The sequence below is a fragment of the Euphorbia lathyris genome, chromosome 1 (assembly GCF_963576675.1).
Source record: "Euphorbia lathyris chromosome 1, ddEupLath1.1, whole genome shotgun sequence".
Classification (NCBI taxonomy): Eukaryota; Viridiplantae; Streptophyta; class Magnoliopsida; order Malpighiales; family Euphorbiaceae; genus Euphorbia; species Euphorbia lathyris.
This window is the reverse complement of record NC_088910.1, coordinates 45,260,288-45,278,043: the sequence shown is the minus strand read 5'-3', so window position 1 is coordinate 45,278,043 and position 17,756 is coordinate 45,260,288.

Genomic DNA, 17,756 nt, shown 5'->3' with positions numbered 1-17,756 from the left:
CCATGTAACTGTCCAGATATCTGTATATATGAAGCTTGTGAGATCAGCTTTCTGTCGGGACAGAAGACATTGTTACATGCAAGTCTCAACAGTGATATGTCAATCCTGAACATATTACTTGACTTGGGGTGGTTTTAAGTTTATTAGTTTATTATAAAATTTCGTCTCACTTCATGCTTGTATGAACACTTTATAATCACTTTAAACAAACTTACGGATTTCCTTTTATTAGACTTTATTTAGTTCTTAAAAGGGATTGCCTTTATATAGTTATGAAAACATATCTCATTAAAACAAACGATATAAAGAACACTTAATTTACATTAAGTTCGTATCCTAGAACAATTGTCTATAGGACACTAAACCCCAACATTATTTGTATAGAAGACTTTATTCTTTTGATACTGAGTTGCGTTCCACTCAACTTCTTTATCTAGCTTTATCTTCAGACTTCTGTTCTGAAGGTGACTTATCTTCTACGATGCTGAGTTGCTCTTTACTCAGCTCGTCCTGTGCTGTTTGTGCTGACTGTGTCCTGTCTTACTTTTTATTTCTGTTTACATCTATATTTATACTCAACATTGAACAAACATATTAGTACAATTAAATCAAAACACTTAAATTTAATTGTCTCTTAATCATGGATTAATTTAAATAATTTTGTCAAATCAAAATCATGTGGAAAGCTGTTTCAACATGATGTATATGGAAAAACCTCTCTGATCGGCCTCATCAACCCCAACTCCCGATCAGTCGCAATAGCCATCGGGTTCACATAAAATTCGATCAAATTTCTCAGCCTCTCCATGACCCAACGATAGCTCCATTTAGTTTCATCTTTAATCATCGCATAAGCTATCTTGAAGTTGTTATTACATGGAGTCATCCCAACAATTTCGACTAATGGCATTTTGTACTTGTTAATTTTGAACGTTGAATCAATACCAATTTACCAATAGTATGTCCGCAATAATTCCACTAAGTCTGGATGTGCCATAAACACATGCGTCAACACACCAGACTCCAAATCAGCAAGGTTCGAATGAATATACATGTTCTCGATAGCTAGATGGAAGAATTGACTAGTCACGTCTCTACCCTCAAACCCATCATTCCTCAACCGATCCCTGTAATTGTACACATGTTTTATTGTTGGGTTGTTTGCTGGATTTTTTTCTTGAATTGATGCCAATATAGCACACGGCTTTGCTTGAGCCGAACTCATGTTATGCACAATTTTTTTAGATGCGGGACCGAGTCCGCTTGTCTATCGGTATCCCTCTGGATAAACAGCCATTACATGATTGTGCATACCCTTTATCCCTTCCTTAACCAATATACCCCAACCGAAAAAGTCTTGATATTGAACGATTTTAAACTGGAATTTACAACCACACGCTTTAGTTTTACTTTTCCTTATTAAAGACTCTTCAACAATTTTCATAACTCCTTTATAGCGTTGATCGCGTGAATATCTCAAGAGCTTATGCTTTCCTCCATGTTTGTGCGAAGAAATTATTAGCTCAAAACCATTCTGAATTGCAACATTTTTAGCTCATGCAATAGCTTCGGAACATGTCGGGAAAAGGGTATCCGTAATGAAACAGCTACTATAATCAATCCCGTTGGTAACCCAATCTTCTAATGGCTCCTAAAAATAAATGAAATGCATAAGAATTATTAAAAATTCCAATCAAACGACATAAACCATGCAATTCAGTACGTTTCGGCCCCCGTAAAAGAGGGCAGGTCAGTCACCCGCCTGCCCCTAGGGTAGGTGGATGAACTACCTGTTTGCCCCTATGGCAACGGGTGGAATGCCCGCTTGCCCTAAGGGCAACCGGGAAGTTCATCCGCTTGCCCTTATGGGCAGGCGGGATGCTCACCCGTTTAGGCTATATTCATCCGAAAAAGTTTTCCAATTTTCCAACAAATTCGGTAATTTCAGTAGTTGTAGGGTCAATTTGTTACCTCGTGTTTGAAATTGTCCATTTTCGGAGTTCTCAGATCCATTTTTTTAGAATTCCAATTTCTTGCTCGGGAGAGAGAGGATTTTAAGTTTTTATTCAAAATTATGAAAACGGAGAAAATGTCCAAAAGGGGCGGTGATAAGTAAATTAGGAGCAGTAAATAGCAACACCCTATCACAAAATGTGTCCAAATTCATAAAAAAAACCCCTAAAATAAAATCACTATGAATTGCATATTTTTCATAAATTCGAAGTCATAGCTGTAGCTCAACTTAACCATTAAAATTCTTTCAAAAAAAAGTGATATTGAGTAGGGCTGTAAATTAATCGAGCCGCTCATGAGCGGCTCAGTGGTTGTTTAGATAAAAGTTTGGTTTGATTTATAAATGAGCTGCTCGCTAAAACGATTTAGAGGCTCGATTCATAAACAAATCGAGCTTGAACATGACAAAGCTCAACTCGAGAGCTCGCGAGCAGGCTCGGTTATAAGCTCGTGAACAAGTTCATGAACAAGCTCGGTCGTAATGTTCACGAATAGCCTCGATAAAGGCATATTTAATAATTATAATTTGATATATGACTCATTCCAAAATTCTTTTATTTGATATTATAATAAAATATAAATAAGGTTAAGAGGATAAGGAAGAGATTTAGGGTCCGTTTGTTTTACTTGCTGTTTGCTGTTGCTGTTTGCTGTTTCCTGTTACGGTTTGCTGTTTGCTGTTTGAAAAGGCCGCTGGTCCAAAAAGTAGAGATTCCCTGCTTTTATAAAAAGCTCTTTTCGGCTACAAAAGGCAAACAGGAGATATCTAACCAAACACCTTAAACTCTCATTTTCAAAGTAAAAGGCAAACAGGAGGTCGAAAAGCAGCTACCAAACACCCCCTTAGAGTTTTTTTTTTTTTTTTTTCTGAATCATCATCAGATCGCTTCATATCCTCATCACATTTCTCCTCTTCTCATTCCTCTTTTCATTTTCGCCTCCATCTTCTCATAGTATTTTTTATTTAATGACTAATAGTAAAGATTGCGAGGCAACTTAACTTTGTATTGATGTAATCACAATATTTATACATGAGACAAAAACTCAACCCTAGTTACATAATTACAGAAGTAACCATGTACATATAATCTATTAAATAAAAGTTTTTAATGTTTATGCATATACAATTGTATTATTACATTTGCTAAACATGCTATTATTTTATTTGATATTTCGTTCGTGAACAAAAGAAACGAGATACTCACAAGCAAGCTCGTGAATAAAATAAACAAGAAGCTCGTGAGCTAAGCTTGTGAACAAACGAGCTTCTAAACGAGCCGAGCTCAACACAAATTTGAGCTCGAATAGAGTTCATTAATATTATGACAAGCAGTGTTTGAGTATGCCAAAGCTCATTTCGGCTTGGCTCAACTCGATTACGGCTCTGATAATGATCTACTTTACACTGATGACCAATAGTTTATACTCCATAAATCAATTTTGTATGAGTTGTACTTGCAAAATCTATAGATGAAAAAAATATTAATTATATATGCAAATCTAAGTCGAAAAAAAAATCTCACAAGATATGAATTAAATAAATGAAAAAAAAAACTATGAAGTGTTGATATGAAAATGAAGGAAGACAAATTTTATTTGTTTTTCAGAGAATAGAATTTAAACTTTTCTTTTTATTAAATTTGTTGGCTGTTATATTAAATTTGTTCCATTATGCTCCATGTGATTGCATATGATAATGTAAAATATATATATTGCAGGCATTATTCAGCAGTCTTTTGTTGACCATATTCATATAATTATAAAACACAAAATTTCATGCTATCAGCTCCCCTTTCTTGACTCAAACTTACATTTTCTTTTAAGTGCATATACAGATCACTCTGTACAGGAAATCATGGACTATTTAAATTGGATATATATATATATATATATATATATATATATATATATATATATATATAATAGATTAACAATTTTACAACATAACAGTAATTATATCTCTCTCTAATTCTTCTGTGACTGTTTGGTTCGGATGATAAACCAGAGTTGTGGACTATTTTTAACAATAATTTATATATATAAATATGTTTGCATTAATAAATTAATCGCATATAACAAAAAAAATAAGTTAATCACATGTAAATATAGAAGTAAAATCAATTACTTCAACCATTAAAACTAAAAGACGTTGAAACATAGTAAACTGGAATAAAATTAATCAAATAAAATACATAAATATTAGTATATTTTAAAAAGAAAAAAATCATTTTGATATATCAGATGGACCTCCGTAAAACCCATAACTTACCTTTTGGACCGGCCCATCCTGAATCCCCAAATGGGTCTATTTGTGAAATAAGGTTTCGGACCTCAGAAACACGCTAAGCTCATTTGAAGAGGGAATTTAGGTTCCGGACCAATATGATGCTGACACGTGTGCATGAGTTGAAGCTCAAATTACTATAAATAGGAGCTTGGTCCAGGAAGAAAGGTACGCAATTCTACATACTACAACTTGTAATCCATTCCTTAAGTCTCATATTCACATATTGACTTAAGCTTTAGAGAGGTTCGCCGCTCACCGGCTACCTATCTGACGGTGTTCTGTTTTATAGGTATCAAGACGTGGTGATTTGACATTAGGACATTACATTTTTAAAAAATTAAAAATAAATGCCAAAATTGGATGATATGATGATAGAAGAAAAAATTTGTTCAAAATTATTTTCAGGATAAAAAAAGTAAAAATAAATAAGTATAATTATCAAAAGTAAAATAGTCTAGAAATAAAAAAAGTATAAATAAAGAAGTATAAGAATCAAACGGAAAATGAAAAAGTAAAATTTGTTTAAAAATATTTTTATAGAAAAAAATTAAAAATACATAAACATAAGGATTAAAGGTGAAATTAAACAAAAAATTATAAAAATATATAAATAAAAAAATATATGTACCAAAATAAAAATTAAAAATTATGAAGTAAAATAAAGATTAAAATAGTATTTTATGAGGTTGATAAAGTAGTAAAGCAGAGAAAAGAGAATAAAAAACTTTAGGGGGTTTGAGTAATGAGATTATAGGAGTAAGTGGTAAACTCAATACCGAGAAATGTAAATATAAATATAAATTTTCCTATATAAATTACGTAAAAGAAAGTTTACAATTCGTATTCTGAAACTAAATAAAAAATTTAGGCATACCTAACCCTATATATAATAGTTTAAGGTCGAAAAATTATGTTGCAACACTGGATGACTTTTTTTTGGTAAATAACCGGAATGCAGACATCCTTTAGATGACTTCTTTTCTAGTAAATTTTTTTACGGATACTAAAATTTAAACTCGAGACGTAACTTAAACGAGTAAAGATCCTTCCAACTCAAGTCAACCTTATTTGATTACGTTGGATGATAATAATCAAGAATTATCTAGTTCAAATAAATTAATAACTAAAAACTTGAGACTATTTCCCTTAACTAAAAAATATTGTAGAAATCTGATGCTCTGTATTCAACATGAAGATGAGAGAAAAACAGAGGAATGTCCAATAGAGAAGAACATGAGTTAAATAGTATTCATTAAAATGGGAATTTGGAGTTCTTTCATCTCTGATGCTGTTCAACGGATATAAGTCTTGTCATTTGACAAGTTTGGTTTTTTCTTGTGTTTTGACAAGTTTGGTTTTGTCTTTTCCTTTGACAAGTTTCTTTTTTTTTTTTTTTCAATTCTTGCATCAAAAGTTTTTTTCCATCTATGACATCATTAAGTAATCACTCTAGAGAATGCAGTCTAGCTAAGATGAGAGCTTTTCAAGAAAATCTCAATCCTCAGCTAGCCGATGCCATGGCTACCACAGAAGCTTTAAGTTGGATTAAAAAGCATTGCCCCAATGAAAAAATTCAAATTCAGTCGGATTGTCTCGTCATAGTCAAGACAATTCAAATGGGTTTAGAAGCTCCTTCGTATTTAGTTTACATGATTTCTGATTTTATTTATTTATTACGAGATTTAGAGGTGTGCTCTATCTCCTTTATTAAGCGTTCAGCGAATTCGGCCACCAATGCTCTAGCAAAAGCAGTCAATTCTGTGTCTGTTCAGGATGAGTGGGCATGTCCACCACCATTTCTTAGCAATATTCTTTCATATGATATAAGTTAATAAAACTTGGCATTATTTCAAAAAAAAAAAAAACTAATAGCTGCAATGTCAAAAACAAGATTTTTTTTTTACTTTCAAGCTAAATCTTGAAAGAGTAAGATATACGTATTATAGTGCATCTTAACTGATGTGATGAATTCTGAGCTGAGCTTGTAGGATCCACTAAGTGCCTGAGATAAGACAGAAAAATGGGCAAAGAAGAGTCGGAAACCAGCGACCGCACTCTGATATCAAAGTCAGTGATGAGAAATTATGATGAGAAGTATGTAAACTTAGGTGAATAAGTAGAATAAATAGAATTCCTTCGGAACAATGTATACCTTACCTTGTATTTATAGGAGATCTAGGTTGTATGTCCTAAATGTGAGTAGAAAACCATGTGACAGTTATAGAATGAGGAGGTCAATAACGGTAATAATAATTGCATATGTAATTTGCTAATCTCAACTTGAGATGTGGGTCGGAATGTGTGTGGCCTTTAAGACTTTTTTTACTGATTCATGAGGCTCTCACAGTTACATTTGAAGGTAGAAGTTCTCCTTTGGTCCACATGTATTTATATAGATTAGATATCATTAACAAAATCTAATCTTAACATGCATGTTGATACATGATCATATAATATTTTGGCGACTGTAAGTATGCATTATAGAGCAAACAGACCCTAATTGGCGCATGTTAAATCGCTTAAACGCGCCAGAAAATTTCAGAAGCCCACAGGACGATTTTGACAGACCGAAAACATCCCGAGATACATTAAAAAACATAGTTATGAGACATGACTCAACCAAGCATGCATTCATCCAATTAAACAAATTATTAGAATCATAAATCATACATAATGGGTTCCTAACATATGGAATATAGACCTAAAGGGCCCTGATACCAATGAAGGCTTCAATAGAGAAGCCAAATGGATTTCTCTAACCTCTAAAGGATGAGTAATGAATCCGGATCTGTTAATAAAATAAATCAACAGATTTAGGCTTACCTCTTGTAGCGCAGATCCATTGAACAACAGTAGAAGTAATTAACCTTGGCTATGTATCACCGAACTAGGAGGTTACTACACCAAATGAGCAATCTCCGTTGTTCCACAAACTAAGAACGCAACCTGAGGATAAAAGGAGGGGGTGGCGGCTAGAGAGAGGAATAGAGGGAATTGCCTTGTGCAGTCTCTGATATTGTGTATTTAGTATGTTTTTTTGTGTGTGTGTTTTTAGGTCTCCATAACTATCTTTATAGTTAGGTTAAACCTTGATGATCCGCGAAGCCAAAACGGGCCGAATCATAAACACGGACCCAATCTACACTTAGACCCATGGTCCAAAATCAAACGGGCTCCGAATAAAGGAAGCGGGTAAAGCGAATAACCACCCCGACATCCTAAACGGAGCATTAAAACTCCCACTCAAACACGTTTGTTGCCACATAAGGGACGTGGCCTAGAAGGAGTAACCGCCCTCGGCGGTTACTTCAGAACACTTATAAAAAGACATAAGGCCAGAGGGGGAGGTACGTTCATATTTTTCCAGCAATACTATTATCAATTTACCAACCCTCCTACAAAAACTGACTTGATCGTCGGAGAGTCTTTCCGGAGATCCTGTCTCCGGTTCTGTTTTGCAGGTAACTACGGTGGAGATCATCTAATCGGATCCAGCAAGTTATCATTGGTGCGGTGATCATGGACCTTTTTTACCAACATTTGGTTAAAGGTACACAAAGAACATGTCAGAACCATCACGAACGACCGGCGTTACAACCAGATCAACTAGTATGAACTCAAGGGGTCCACGGATTGCGAATTCGCAGCCTGCGAGTACACAACCTATGGTGCCTAGCTCGACAAACCCTTCGGGACAATTGAGTCCATTATTGGAAGTCCAAGTGCAAACTGAGATGGAGATGTCCAATAGCGATTTCGTCCAAATGGCAGGATAAGTTTTGGCTTCAAATATGAGCCAAGCGGCGGGGGATCGAATGATTAGTTTGCTAACCGCAATCGCTGATCGCAATACCGCCGTGGCGGCTGCTCCTCAACAACCTGTTGTCATCTCCACACAACCATCGACTACTGCCACCATATTTGCGCTTCCGCAGCCATCTCGAGAGCCAAATCAGATAGGTCAGAGTAGTCGTATGAACCCACACAGCCACCCAGGCAACTACTCGAATTACGATCCTAGTATGACGATCCATCCGACCTGGCAAACATCCCAACCGACGTCGGGAATGCCAGGAATTCTTCCGCTATGACAAATAGAGCCCTTTGTTCACAGATATTCAGAGTTGATGACGTCTGGGGCGAATACGTCTGGACAGGAGCACACTTGGAACTTTGATCCTATAACTGGATGGCGGCTAGAACCACGGCGGGAACAACTTTCAACACCAATTGGCGGGTGGATGCCACCTAGAGTTCACCAGCAGCGGGTGGAAGTGGATCGGCGAATACCCCATATTGAATTGGAAGATCAACTGCGGAGTATGATGGAGCGAATGGGGTACACACCAAGGGCGAGAGCAGAGGTGCAGAGTGATTCGCCCTTCGCTCCATCGTTGCGGGAATTTATTCCAGATCACAGGATAAAAGCGCCGGCGATACCTAAATACTATGGGGACCCAAATTCTGATCCTGAAGCACATGTCAGGAACTATAGAGAATTAATGGATGTTGCAGGAGCGAGTGAAAGCATAATTTGCAGATTATTCTCGACCACTTTGGGCGGAGCGGCATCTGATTGGTTTCGGTCTTTACCTATTGAATCCATTCACAACTGGAATCAATACAGTCGTGATTTCTGTGCAAAGTTCGTGGGCTGTAAAGCAGCGGATGTGACGGATAGGCAGCTAAAGGAGATCAAACAGAGAAATTATAATTCCCTAAGGGAATTTGTTGTCGCATTTAATGATATTCTGGTGCGGTTACAGAACCCGGATATAGTGAGCATTCGCAACATCATGGCGGATGGAACCACGGATTGGAGCATGCGGGAGGAAATCATCCGGAACAAGCCACGCACCGTGGCTGAACTCATGAAGATAGCAAAAGAATTCATGGAAGTGGACGATGTTAACAGGGAGCATAGAGCTCAAACAAGGCGAGAAAGGGAGGCGGCTAGATACACTTCAGATGGTCGACGGCATCAAAACCAAACACATTACAAGGATAATTTTGTTCGAAAGGGCAATCGTTCCTTTCAAGGGGGGGGGATACCAAACACCATTGAACACTACTCGTCATGAGGTGCTACTTTGGATTGAGAAAAGCCCCCTGAAAAAGGATGTGCAGTTTCCTGAGGCCAAGGGACGAACCAATTTGGGGAGATATCCTAACAAATATTGCAGGTTCCACAGATTGAATGGCCATGACACAAACGATTGCTATGAATTGAAGAAGGAGATTGAAAAGCTGATCGAGAAAGGCAAACTGAGTCAATTCGTAAGAAAAGAGGCGAGTGACGAGAAAACAACGCTCCCGCATGAAGTGGATGCAAGGCCAGAAAAGAAGCAGAAAAAGGGGTGATAAACGTGATAGCAGGCGGGATCTATGAGCCTCCAACAAAAAGGGCTCGCCGTGAACAGCGAAAAAGCAACACACATAGGGGGGATGCCCTCAATTACTCATTTGCGCGAATCACGGAGCCACATGCGGATGCTTTGGTGATTACAATGGTCGTAGAAGGATGGGACATTAAGCGGGTCCTTATTGATACAGGCAGTTCTTGTAATGTTATTACTCGGACTGCATTCAACAAGCTGGGAATTAATGACGAACGAGTGGAACATACGTTCATGGATGTAACTGGTTTTGGAGGTCAATCATCTCAAACAAGTGGACAGGTGGTGCTGGAGGCAGAAATGGGGGATAAGAATCTAAAATGGCGAGGTGATCTAGAATTCGAAATTATCGATCTCCCATTGGCCTACAACATAATTCTGGGGCGTCCGTTCCTATCGGAAACGGAATCGCTCATCTCAATGAAGCATTTGACGTTACATTTGCCAACACACCAAGGGCGAGTCATAGTGGAAGGAGATCAACTTGTATCTCAACAAGCCTATACATTGTCACTTGAACCAAGACCAGATGAAGAGGATAAAGTTGATGAGAAGTTGCCGGCGGAAGCATTGGGAGAAACGGAACTATTCGCCATCTGAAATGATAAGAACGTACGAATAGCGGCAGGACTCCCAGAAGAAACGAAGAAAGCCATTACCGAGGTGTTGATCCAATGCGAGTCGGCATTCGCAGCTCCAAATGAAGTGCTGAAGGGAATAAGTCCAGACATAGCAACCCATCGTTTGAATGTGGACAAAGGTGCAACCCCAGTGCGACAAAAAAAAGAGGACACGCTCCAGAGAGGCAGAAGGCGATTGAAAAAGCTGTGGCGGATTTGCTAAAATCAGATGCAATTCGAGAAGTCACCTATCCGGAGTGGCTAGCCAATGTGGTGCTAGTCAAAAAGCCAAATGGAACGTACCGAATGTGCGTCGACTTCAAAGATCTGAATAAAGCTTGTCCGAAGGATATGTATCCGCTACCTAACATTGATATATTGGTAGATGGGACGGCCGGATTTGAAGCTTTATCGTTCACCGACGTGAAATCCAGTTACCATCAGATACCCATGGAGAAGGCGGATAAAATCAAGACATCATTTATAACTCATCAGGCAACTTATTGCTTCAAGGTGATGCCCTTTGGACTGAAAAACGCGGGAGCAACATATCAGCGGATGATGAACAAGATATTTTCAGACAAGTCAGGCGAGAACTTCTCGATCTACGTAGATGATATGATCATTAAAAGCAAGAAGATTCAAGACCACCCGCAGGATATTAAAGAAATCCTGGAAGTGCTGATCAAATATGGCCTCAAATTGAACCCAGAAAAATGCACGTTTGGAGCAAGAGCAGGAAAATTCCTGGGTTTCATTGTTAGCGGCAAGGGAGTTGAGGCGAATCCGGAGAAAGTAAAAGCGGTGATGGAGATGAAAACACCGAGGAACGTAAGAGAAGTACAGAGACTGAATGGGCGGTTGGTGGCATTAGGGCAATTCATATCATGCTCAGCTAGGAGATGTCTACCTTTCTACAATGCCATTAAAAAATCTAAGTCCTTTGAATGGACGCCGGATTGTCAAGAGGCATTTGAGGGTATAAAACGATTACTATGTTATCCGCCCTTAATGAGCAGGCCGGAGGATGGAGAAGATTTATTTCTTTATGTATCCGTCACCAGTATGGCGATATGCACTGTGATGGTGCGAGAAGAAGAAGGACAACAATATCCAGTGTACTATGTGAGCAAAGTCTTGAAGGATGCAGAACTCCGGTATTCGAAGTTAGACAAAATGGCCCTCGCGGTGATAACCACGGTGGCTAGATTAAAGCCATACTTTCAGGCGCATACTATCATTGTGAGAACTGGTATTCCAATGTGAAAGGTACTGCAGAAACCTGACGCATCCGGCCGATTGATGGAATGGTCAATTCGCTTAGGAGAATTCGATATTCGCTATGAAGGAAGACCATCACTAAAGAGTCAAGTACTCGCCGATTTCGTGAATGAGTTCACGTGGGATGATGACGAATGTCCAAAGGCACAAAAAGAAGAGTGGAGCATGTTCACAGATGGGGCATTATCCACAGAGGGAGCTGGACTGGGAGTCGTCATCAAAGGCCCGGAGGTTATTCGCCTGTACTATGCGGCAAAGTTAACTTTCGAAACTACCAATAACGCCGCAGAGTATGAGGCAATGATATGCGGATTGAAGTTGCTTAATGAACTTACGCCAGAAAGAGTGGTAATCTACAGCGATTCTAAACTCATGATAAATCAGATCACAAAAAATTATCTGGTGAAACAGGAGGATCTAGTAAAATACCATAAAGAGGTCGGCAGATTGACGCAGGAGTTAACACGCAAGGGAGTCGTTTGGGAAATGGTGCATATTCCGCGGGGCCAAAACACAAAGGCTGACGAATTGGCAAAAGCAGCGGCGAGTAGAGAACCATGGAGTCAAAAAGCATGCGATTTGGAGATAAGATCGGCACCAGCGTTCGAAGTCGATCAGATTATGGTCATCGAAGAACTGGTAGATGATGAAGATTGGCGGATGCCCATTCGCCAATATTTGGAACAGGGAGATTTGCCGGTTGATAAAAGCTTAGCCAGAAAGCTAATTGGGCAGTCAGCGAGATACTCAATTCGAGATGGAACTTTGTATCGGAAATCATATACATGTCCATGGTTGAAATGCATTAGCCGCAATGAAGGAGACTACGTGCTGTGAGAACTACATGAAGGAATTTGTGGCGCACATGAAGCCTCAGCGGCGTTGGCAAGAAAGGTTAAGTTGATGGGATATTACTGGCCCAAGGTGGTGGATGATTCCCAGAAGATGGTTGCGGAATGTCGCAGCGGTCAAATCCATGCGAATGAAAAGCATGTTCCCGGAGCCGAACAAATCACTATAATGACGGCATGGCCATTCGCAACATGGGGAATCGATATAGTGGGCCCATTCCCAGAAACGACAAAGAAAAGGAAGTACTTGATAGTCGCAGTTGACCACTTCAGCAAATGGGTAGAGGCAGAGGCAGTAACCGCTCAAACACCTGAGCGAATGATCGAGTTCTTACGAGAGAACATTATCATGCGATTTGGAATCCCACAAAAACTTATAACCGACAATGGCACCCAGTTCAACTGTGTCAAATTCAAAACATACTGCGAAAGCATGGGAATCAAGAATCATTTTTCTTCTGTAAATCATCCTCAATCGAATGGTATGACAGAGGTTACCAACAGGGCCATGAATCAGGGAATCAAGAAGCGGCTAGGTGATAAAAAAACAGGTTGGGCGGATGAGATACCCCATATACTATGGGCATACAGAACTTCTGTAAATGCAGCAACGGGCGAAACACCTTTCTCGCTGGTTTATGGAGCCGAAGCGGTCCTGCCTGTTGAAATCAAGTCGCCTACAGATCGGATAATTTATTATTGCGACACACAAAATCCTATCAATATTAGGGATGCATTAGATTCTGTTGAAGAACGAAGGGAAAAAGCTTACATGCAAATGGCAGTGTACCGCAATAGAATCAAGAAATATCATGACAGAAGGGTGCAAAAAGTGATAATCAATGAGAACGACTTGGTCTTGAAAAAAGCGGATAAAATACAATCCAGAGAAGGCAAAGGCAAATTAGGCGTCAACTGGATCGGACCATACAAAGTATCCAAGAAGCTAGGACCATCAACTTTTGAAATAGAAGAAATGAGCGGCAAAAAGCTCCCGCGCACCTGGAATCTAGAGAATCTACGCCTATATAAACAGGCCGAGTAGTTCAAGGAAATGACGAGTACTCTTTTTCCTTTTATGAGTTTTTCCCAATGGGTTTTCTGATAAAAGGTTTTAATGAGGCTTTGATCCCACGCAGTTTATGTACCCATGTAATAAGAAGCCTTTTTTCTTTATCAATAAAGGTATTCAATTATTACATTTATTCAATATACTACGTCCGAATGCGGATCCTTTTCAACATGATCACAAAAACACATAAATGTGTTGCCTATTAAAGAAAGGCGGATGCACGATTACGCATCACTCGCAAAACCTTATGGTTAATCTTAAAAACACATAAATGTGTTGCCTATTAAAGAAAGGCGGATGCATGATTACGCATCACTCGCAAAACCTTATGATTAACCTTATGATTATTTTCGAAAGAAAAATCATAAGATAAGGCATAAAATTAAGCGAATAAACGAGTACTCAAAAAATTGCAAAAAGGGTCTGGCCACCCTAGCGAAAACGAAACTAACTACAAAGAATTACAAGGATGAAGTCAGCAAAAGACAAGGGTAACATATGAAAATAAGGGGCAACAAGGAATAAAACGACAATCGCACATGTAGGTAAAGCGACAAGTAAAAGAAAATTAATATATGCGGGCAGTTTGTTACATACAACAGTTCAAAATATAAATCAAACTACGCTACAGCTTCCTCTCCTTCACCCCTATTGCCCTCCTCGCCCTCAGCGGCTCCCTCATCTCCTCCAGTGGGCGGATTTGCTTCAAGCGAATCCTTAACCCTCGAATCAGTAACCGCTTCAGAGAGAGGTACCTCTTGCTCAGACTGAGAAACGCCTTGTGGTACCTCTTCTTCCGCGTTCTGATTAGGGATCTCGCAGCTAATTGGAGAGGCCTGAAAACTCTGCCAATCTAAGAGGAGTACCTCATCCATATCAGCATCCTCGGCTTCCAGCTTGTCCCACTTCTCAGTTAAATCCTTTTCAGGGATGGGAACCTTGGGGCGGTTAAGTATTCGATCTAGATGTCCATGCTCATAAGCGGCATGAATTCGCTCCCCATACCAATAGATGCGAGCACCATCTTCAGCTAGAATCTCCTCAGCCCTCTTCTTTTGTATCTCCAGAGCCTCCTTGGATGAATTTAGATCATCAAGGACCTTTTGCAGCTCGTCGGACTTAGCCTTGAGGGATTTGAGAGCTTCCTCCTTCTCGCTCATAGCCTTCTGACAAGCGCCTTCAAGAGCCTTTACCTTCCCTTGGACATCATCATAAAGCGACTTCTGAGTCGCCAATTTAGTACCAAGGTTCTCCAACTCTTTAGCTCATTCAGCATCCCTTTGTAGAGCGCCCTCCGCGAAATTGATAATCTGCATATAAGACGGCTCGCGAATAAAAACATGCGATTACTATGGACACAAAATCCTTGAAAGGGAATGACAAGCTTCTACCCCCAAAACAACAATATACCTCTATGGCCCGCTTCTCGATCCCCTCCATAGCAGTAGGAAGCAGTACTTGTTCTCGCACGCGGGAAGCAGAGGGGAGTCGCCCAAGGACATTGCATATGGAAGAAACAATGTCCTTACAGGAGAAACTCACGGCCATGCCAAAGGTCCTAGTCCACCACCCGCTAATATCGGGAATAGGCTGCGAACGCATAAGGAAAGAGATCAGAAGAACAGCAGATAGCTTATAAAGAACAATAAACATTACAATAAATCAAGATACCTCGTGAATTGGTGTACTGCTCTTTCCTTTTGATGAAGAAGATACAGATGTGTTTTTCTTCCTGGGACGAGAAGACTCCGTATCTGCATTATTCTTTCGCTTCCTAGTTAAAGGAAGGTCCTCAGAAACAGAAGTGGGACCTTGTGAAACGGAAGCGATTGGAAGGGAAGCCGCCTCAACAGAAGGAGCCGCACCCACAGGAGAATTCGCCCCGGCAACAGAAGTTGTTCCCTCCATCCGCTTCTTCCTTCTTGCTAGAGCTTTCGCCTCCCGATCTGCAGCGAGTTGAGATAAAGGATCACCCCTGCAAAGGGAAAGAAATCATCAACTTGGAAATGAAAAAAAAGAAAAGTACCTTGAACAAAAACGCGATAAGGGATATAGACAACGCGATCTCCCTCGCGGTAGGCAATCGCCACTCGACTTCTTAGCATGTGGAAGGCCTGATCATACGTCCATACAAAAGGAGGCGTACTCTTCAAGAACTTTATAACAGCGGATTCTTCCTCACTAGGGTAACCGAAGTTCAAACTCTTTACATTGGGCCGGCCCCAGCAGCGAAGGAAGTTTGGATTCCCTTCATTAAACTTGATAAAGAAGTAAGATCGGTCCCACTCGCGGATCTTGTTCAGCTTCTCGTCGAAACCATAATAACCGCTCTGACGGATGAAAGTGAAATACCCCGCCGAACTCTTGAAATGATGAAGCCTGGAGAAAATTTTGAGCGAGAAGGGAACCTCCAAACAATCCGCCAGAAATTTATCCAGAGTTAAGTCGGCCCATCCATTGGGATGCAATTGACCGGGTGCGATTCCGTAACCGCCCAGGACGGAAGCAATCTCATCCGCCAGCGGATACGTGAAACCGCAGATAATCTGGGCGACGAAAATGGTGAAATACCCCTTTGGGTAGTCGCCCGGTCCTCTATCCTCCCCGGGAATGATGGTCTCGAGACCTTGAAGCCAAGGATACTGCTCCCGCAAATCATCAATTATCTCGCGACAAACTAGGCTTCCTGACCGGTCCTTCTTCGGTAATAAACGGGGGGTTGGGATAGGTGGCGGAATCAACTTCTTAGGGTCAAAACCTAGACCCTCATCGGTTGTATTCGCTAGGTGGAGGAAGTCGGCGGGATGGGAATCAAACCCAGGAGAGCTGGTTGAAGCTTCATCAACCATCTTATCGACCTCATGAGACACCTCGCGGACGTAATTTTCGTCGAACGGTGCGAAATCGAGGTCAAGGTTCGACATATTGATGAAGAAAAATGAACAGAAGTAAAGAGCCGAATTAATTACAAGTAACGGAAAGGAAAACTTACATGTGGGAAAGAATACAGAGAAGAACGAACACTAAGGGGTTGACGTCGGAGAAGAAATGACAGGAGAAGGAAAGAACAACTTTCGAATTTTGAAAGAACAACTTTCGAATATCCAGACAAAGACGAAGAGTCCCCTATAACATGTGAAAAGACCCAAAAGGGCTCTTGCCAAACTAAAGGGGAGGCATGTGATGATCCGCGAAGCCAAAACGGGCCGAATCATAAACACGGGCCCAATCTACACTTAGACCCATGGTCCAAGATCAAACGGGCTCCGAATAAAGGAAGCGGGTAAAGCGAATAACCACCCCGACATCCTAAACAGAGCATTAAAACTCCCACTCAAACACGTTTGTTGCCACGTAAGGGACGTGGCCTAGAAGGAGTAACCGCCATCGGCGGTTACTTCAGAACATTTATAAAAAGACATAAGGCCAGAGGGGGAGGTACGTTCATATTTTTCCAGCAATACTATTATCAATTTACCAACCCTCCTACAAAAACTGACTTGATCGTCGGAGAGTCTTCCCGGAGATCCTGTCTCCGGTTCTGTTTTGCAGGTAACTACGGTGGAGATCATCTAATCGGATCCAGCAAGTTATCAAACCTAAATCCTAACTCTAACTATAAGTTGATTAGGTTATGAGCGGATCATAAATGAATCAGTAAATGGATGAGAGCTGGTTTGCACCATCTATTCCTCCACTTTATTTATGTTATAGTCCTTAAACCAATTAATTTTTAATGACTTAATATTAATTTTTTATTTTGAAATGAATTCTTTTTTGTTATGATTATCAAATAAATTTAATTATATATGTAAGGAATGAAAGTTCATAAAAAAATCAATTAATTAAAGCAGGCAATTTCCAATAGATTACATCTATTTAAGCTGCCCAATCTTGACTAACATAGTGACGAAGAAAGTACTCAAGATTAAGAGTAGTTGATTTGTTGTAAAAAGAAAGTACTAGTTGATTTTTCCACTGTTTTCTATATACTTATTTTGACAAATTAATGCATACAAGATAATGACTTCTTTATTCACATAATGCCAAAATCATGAAGTGGAATCTCTAATATTTAAGATGCTGTTAGTTTTTTTTTATCAATAAAGCATCGGTTAATTTAGGAGGGTACGCACCATTACAGAGACACTTTTAAATCATTTACACATCCAGACTAATTTCCGTTCGTTAAAAAAATAGTCTTCCAAACCATTCTCGCATATTTAGCAACTCAAT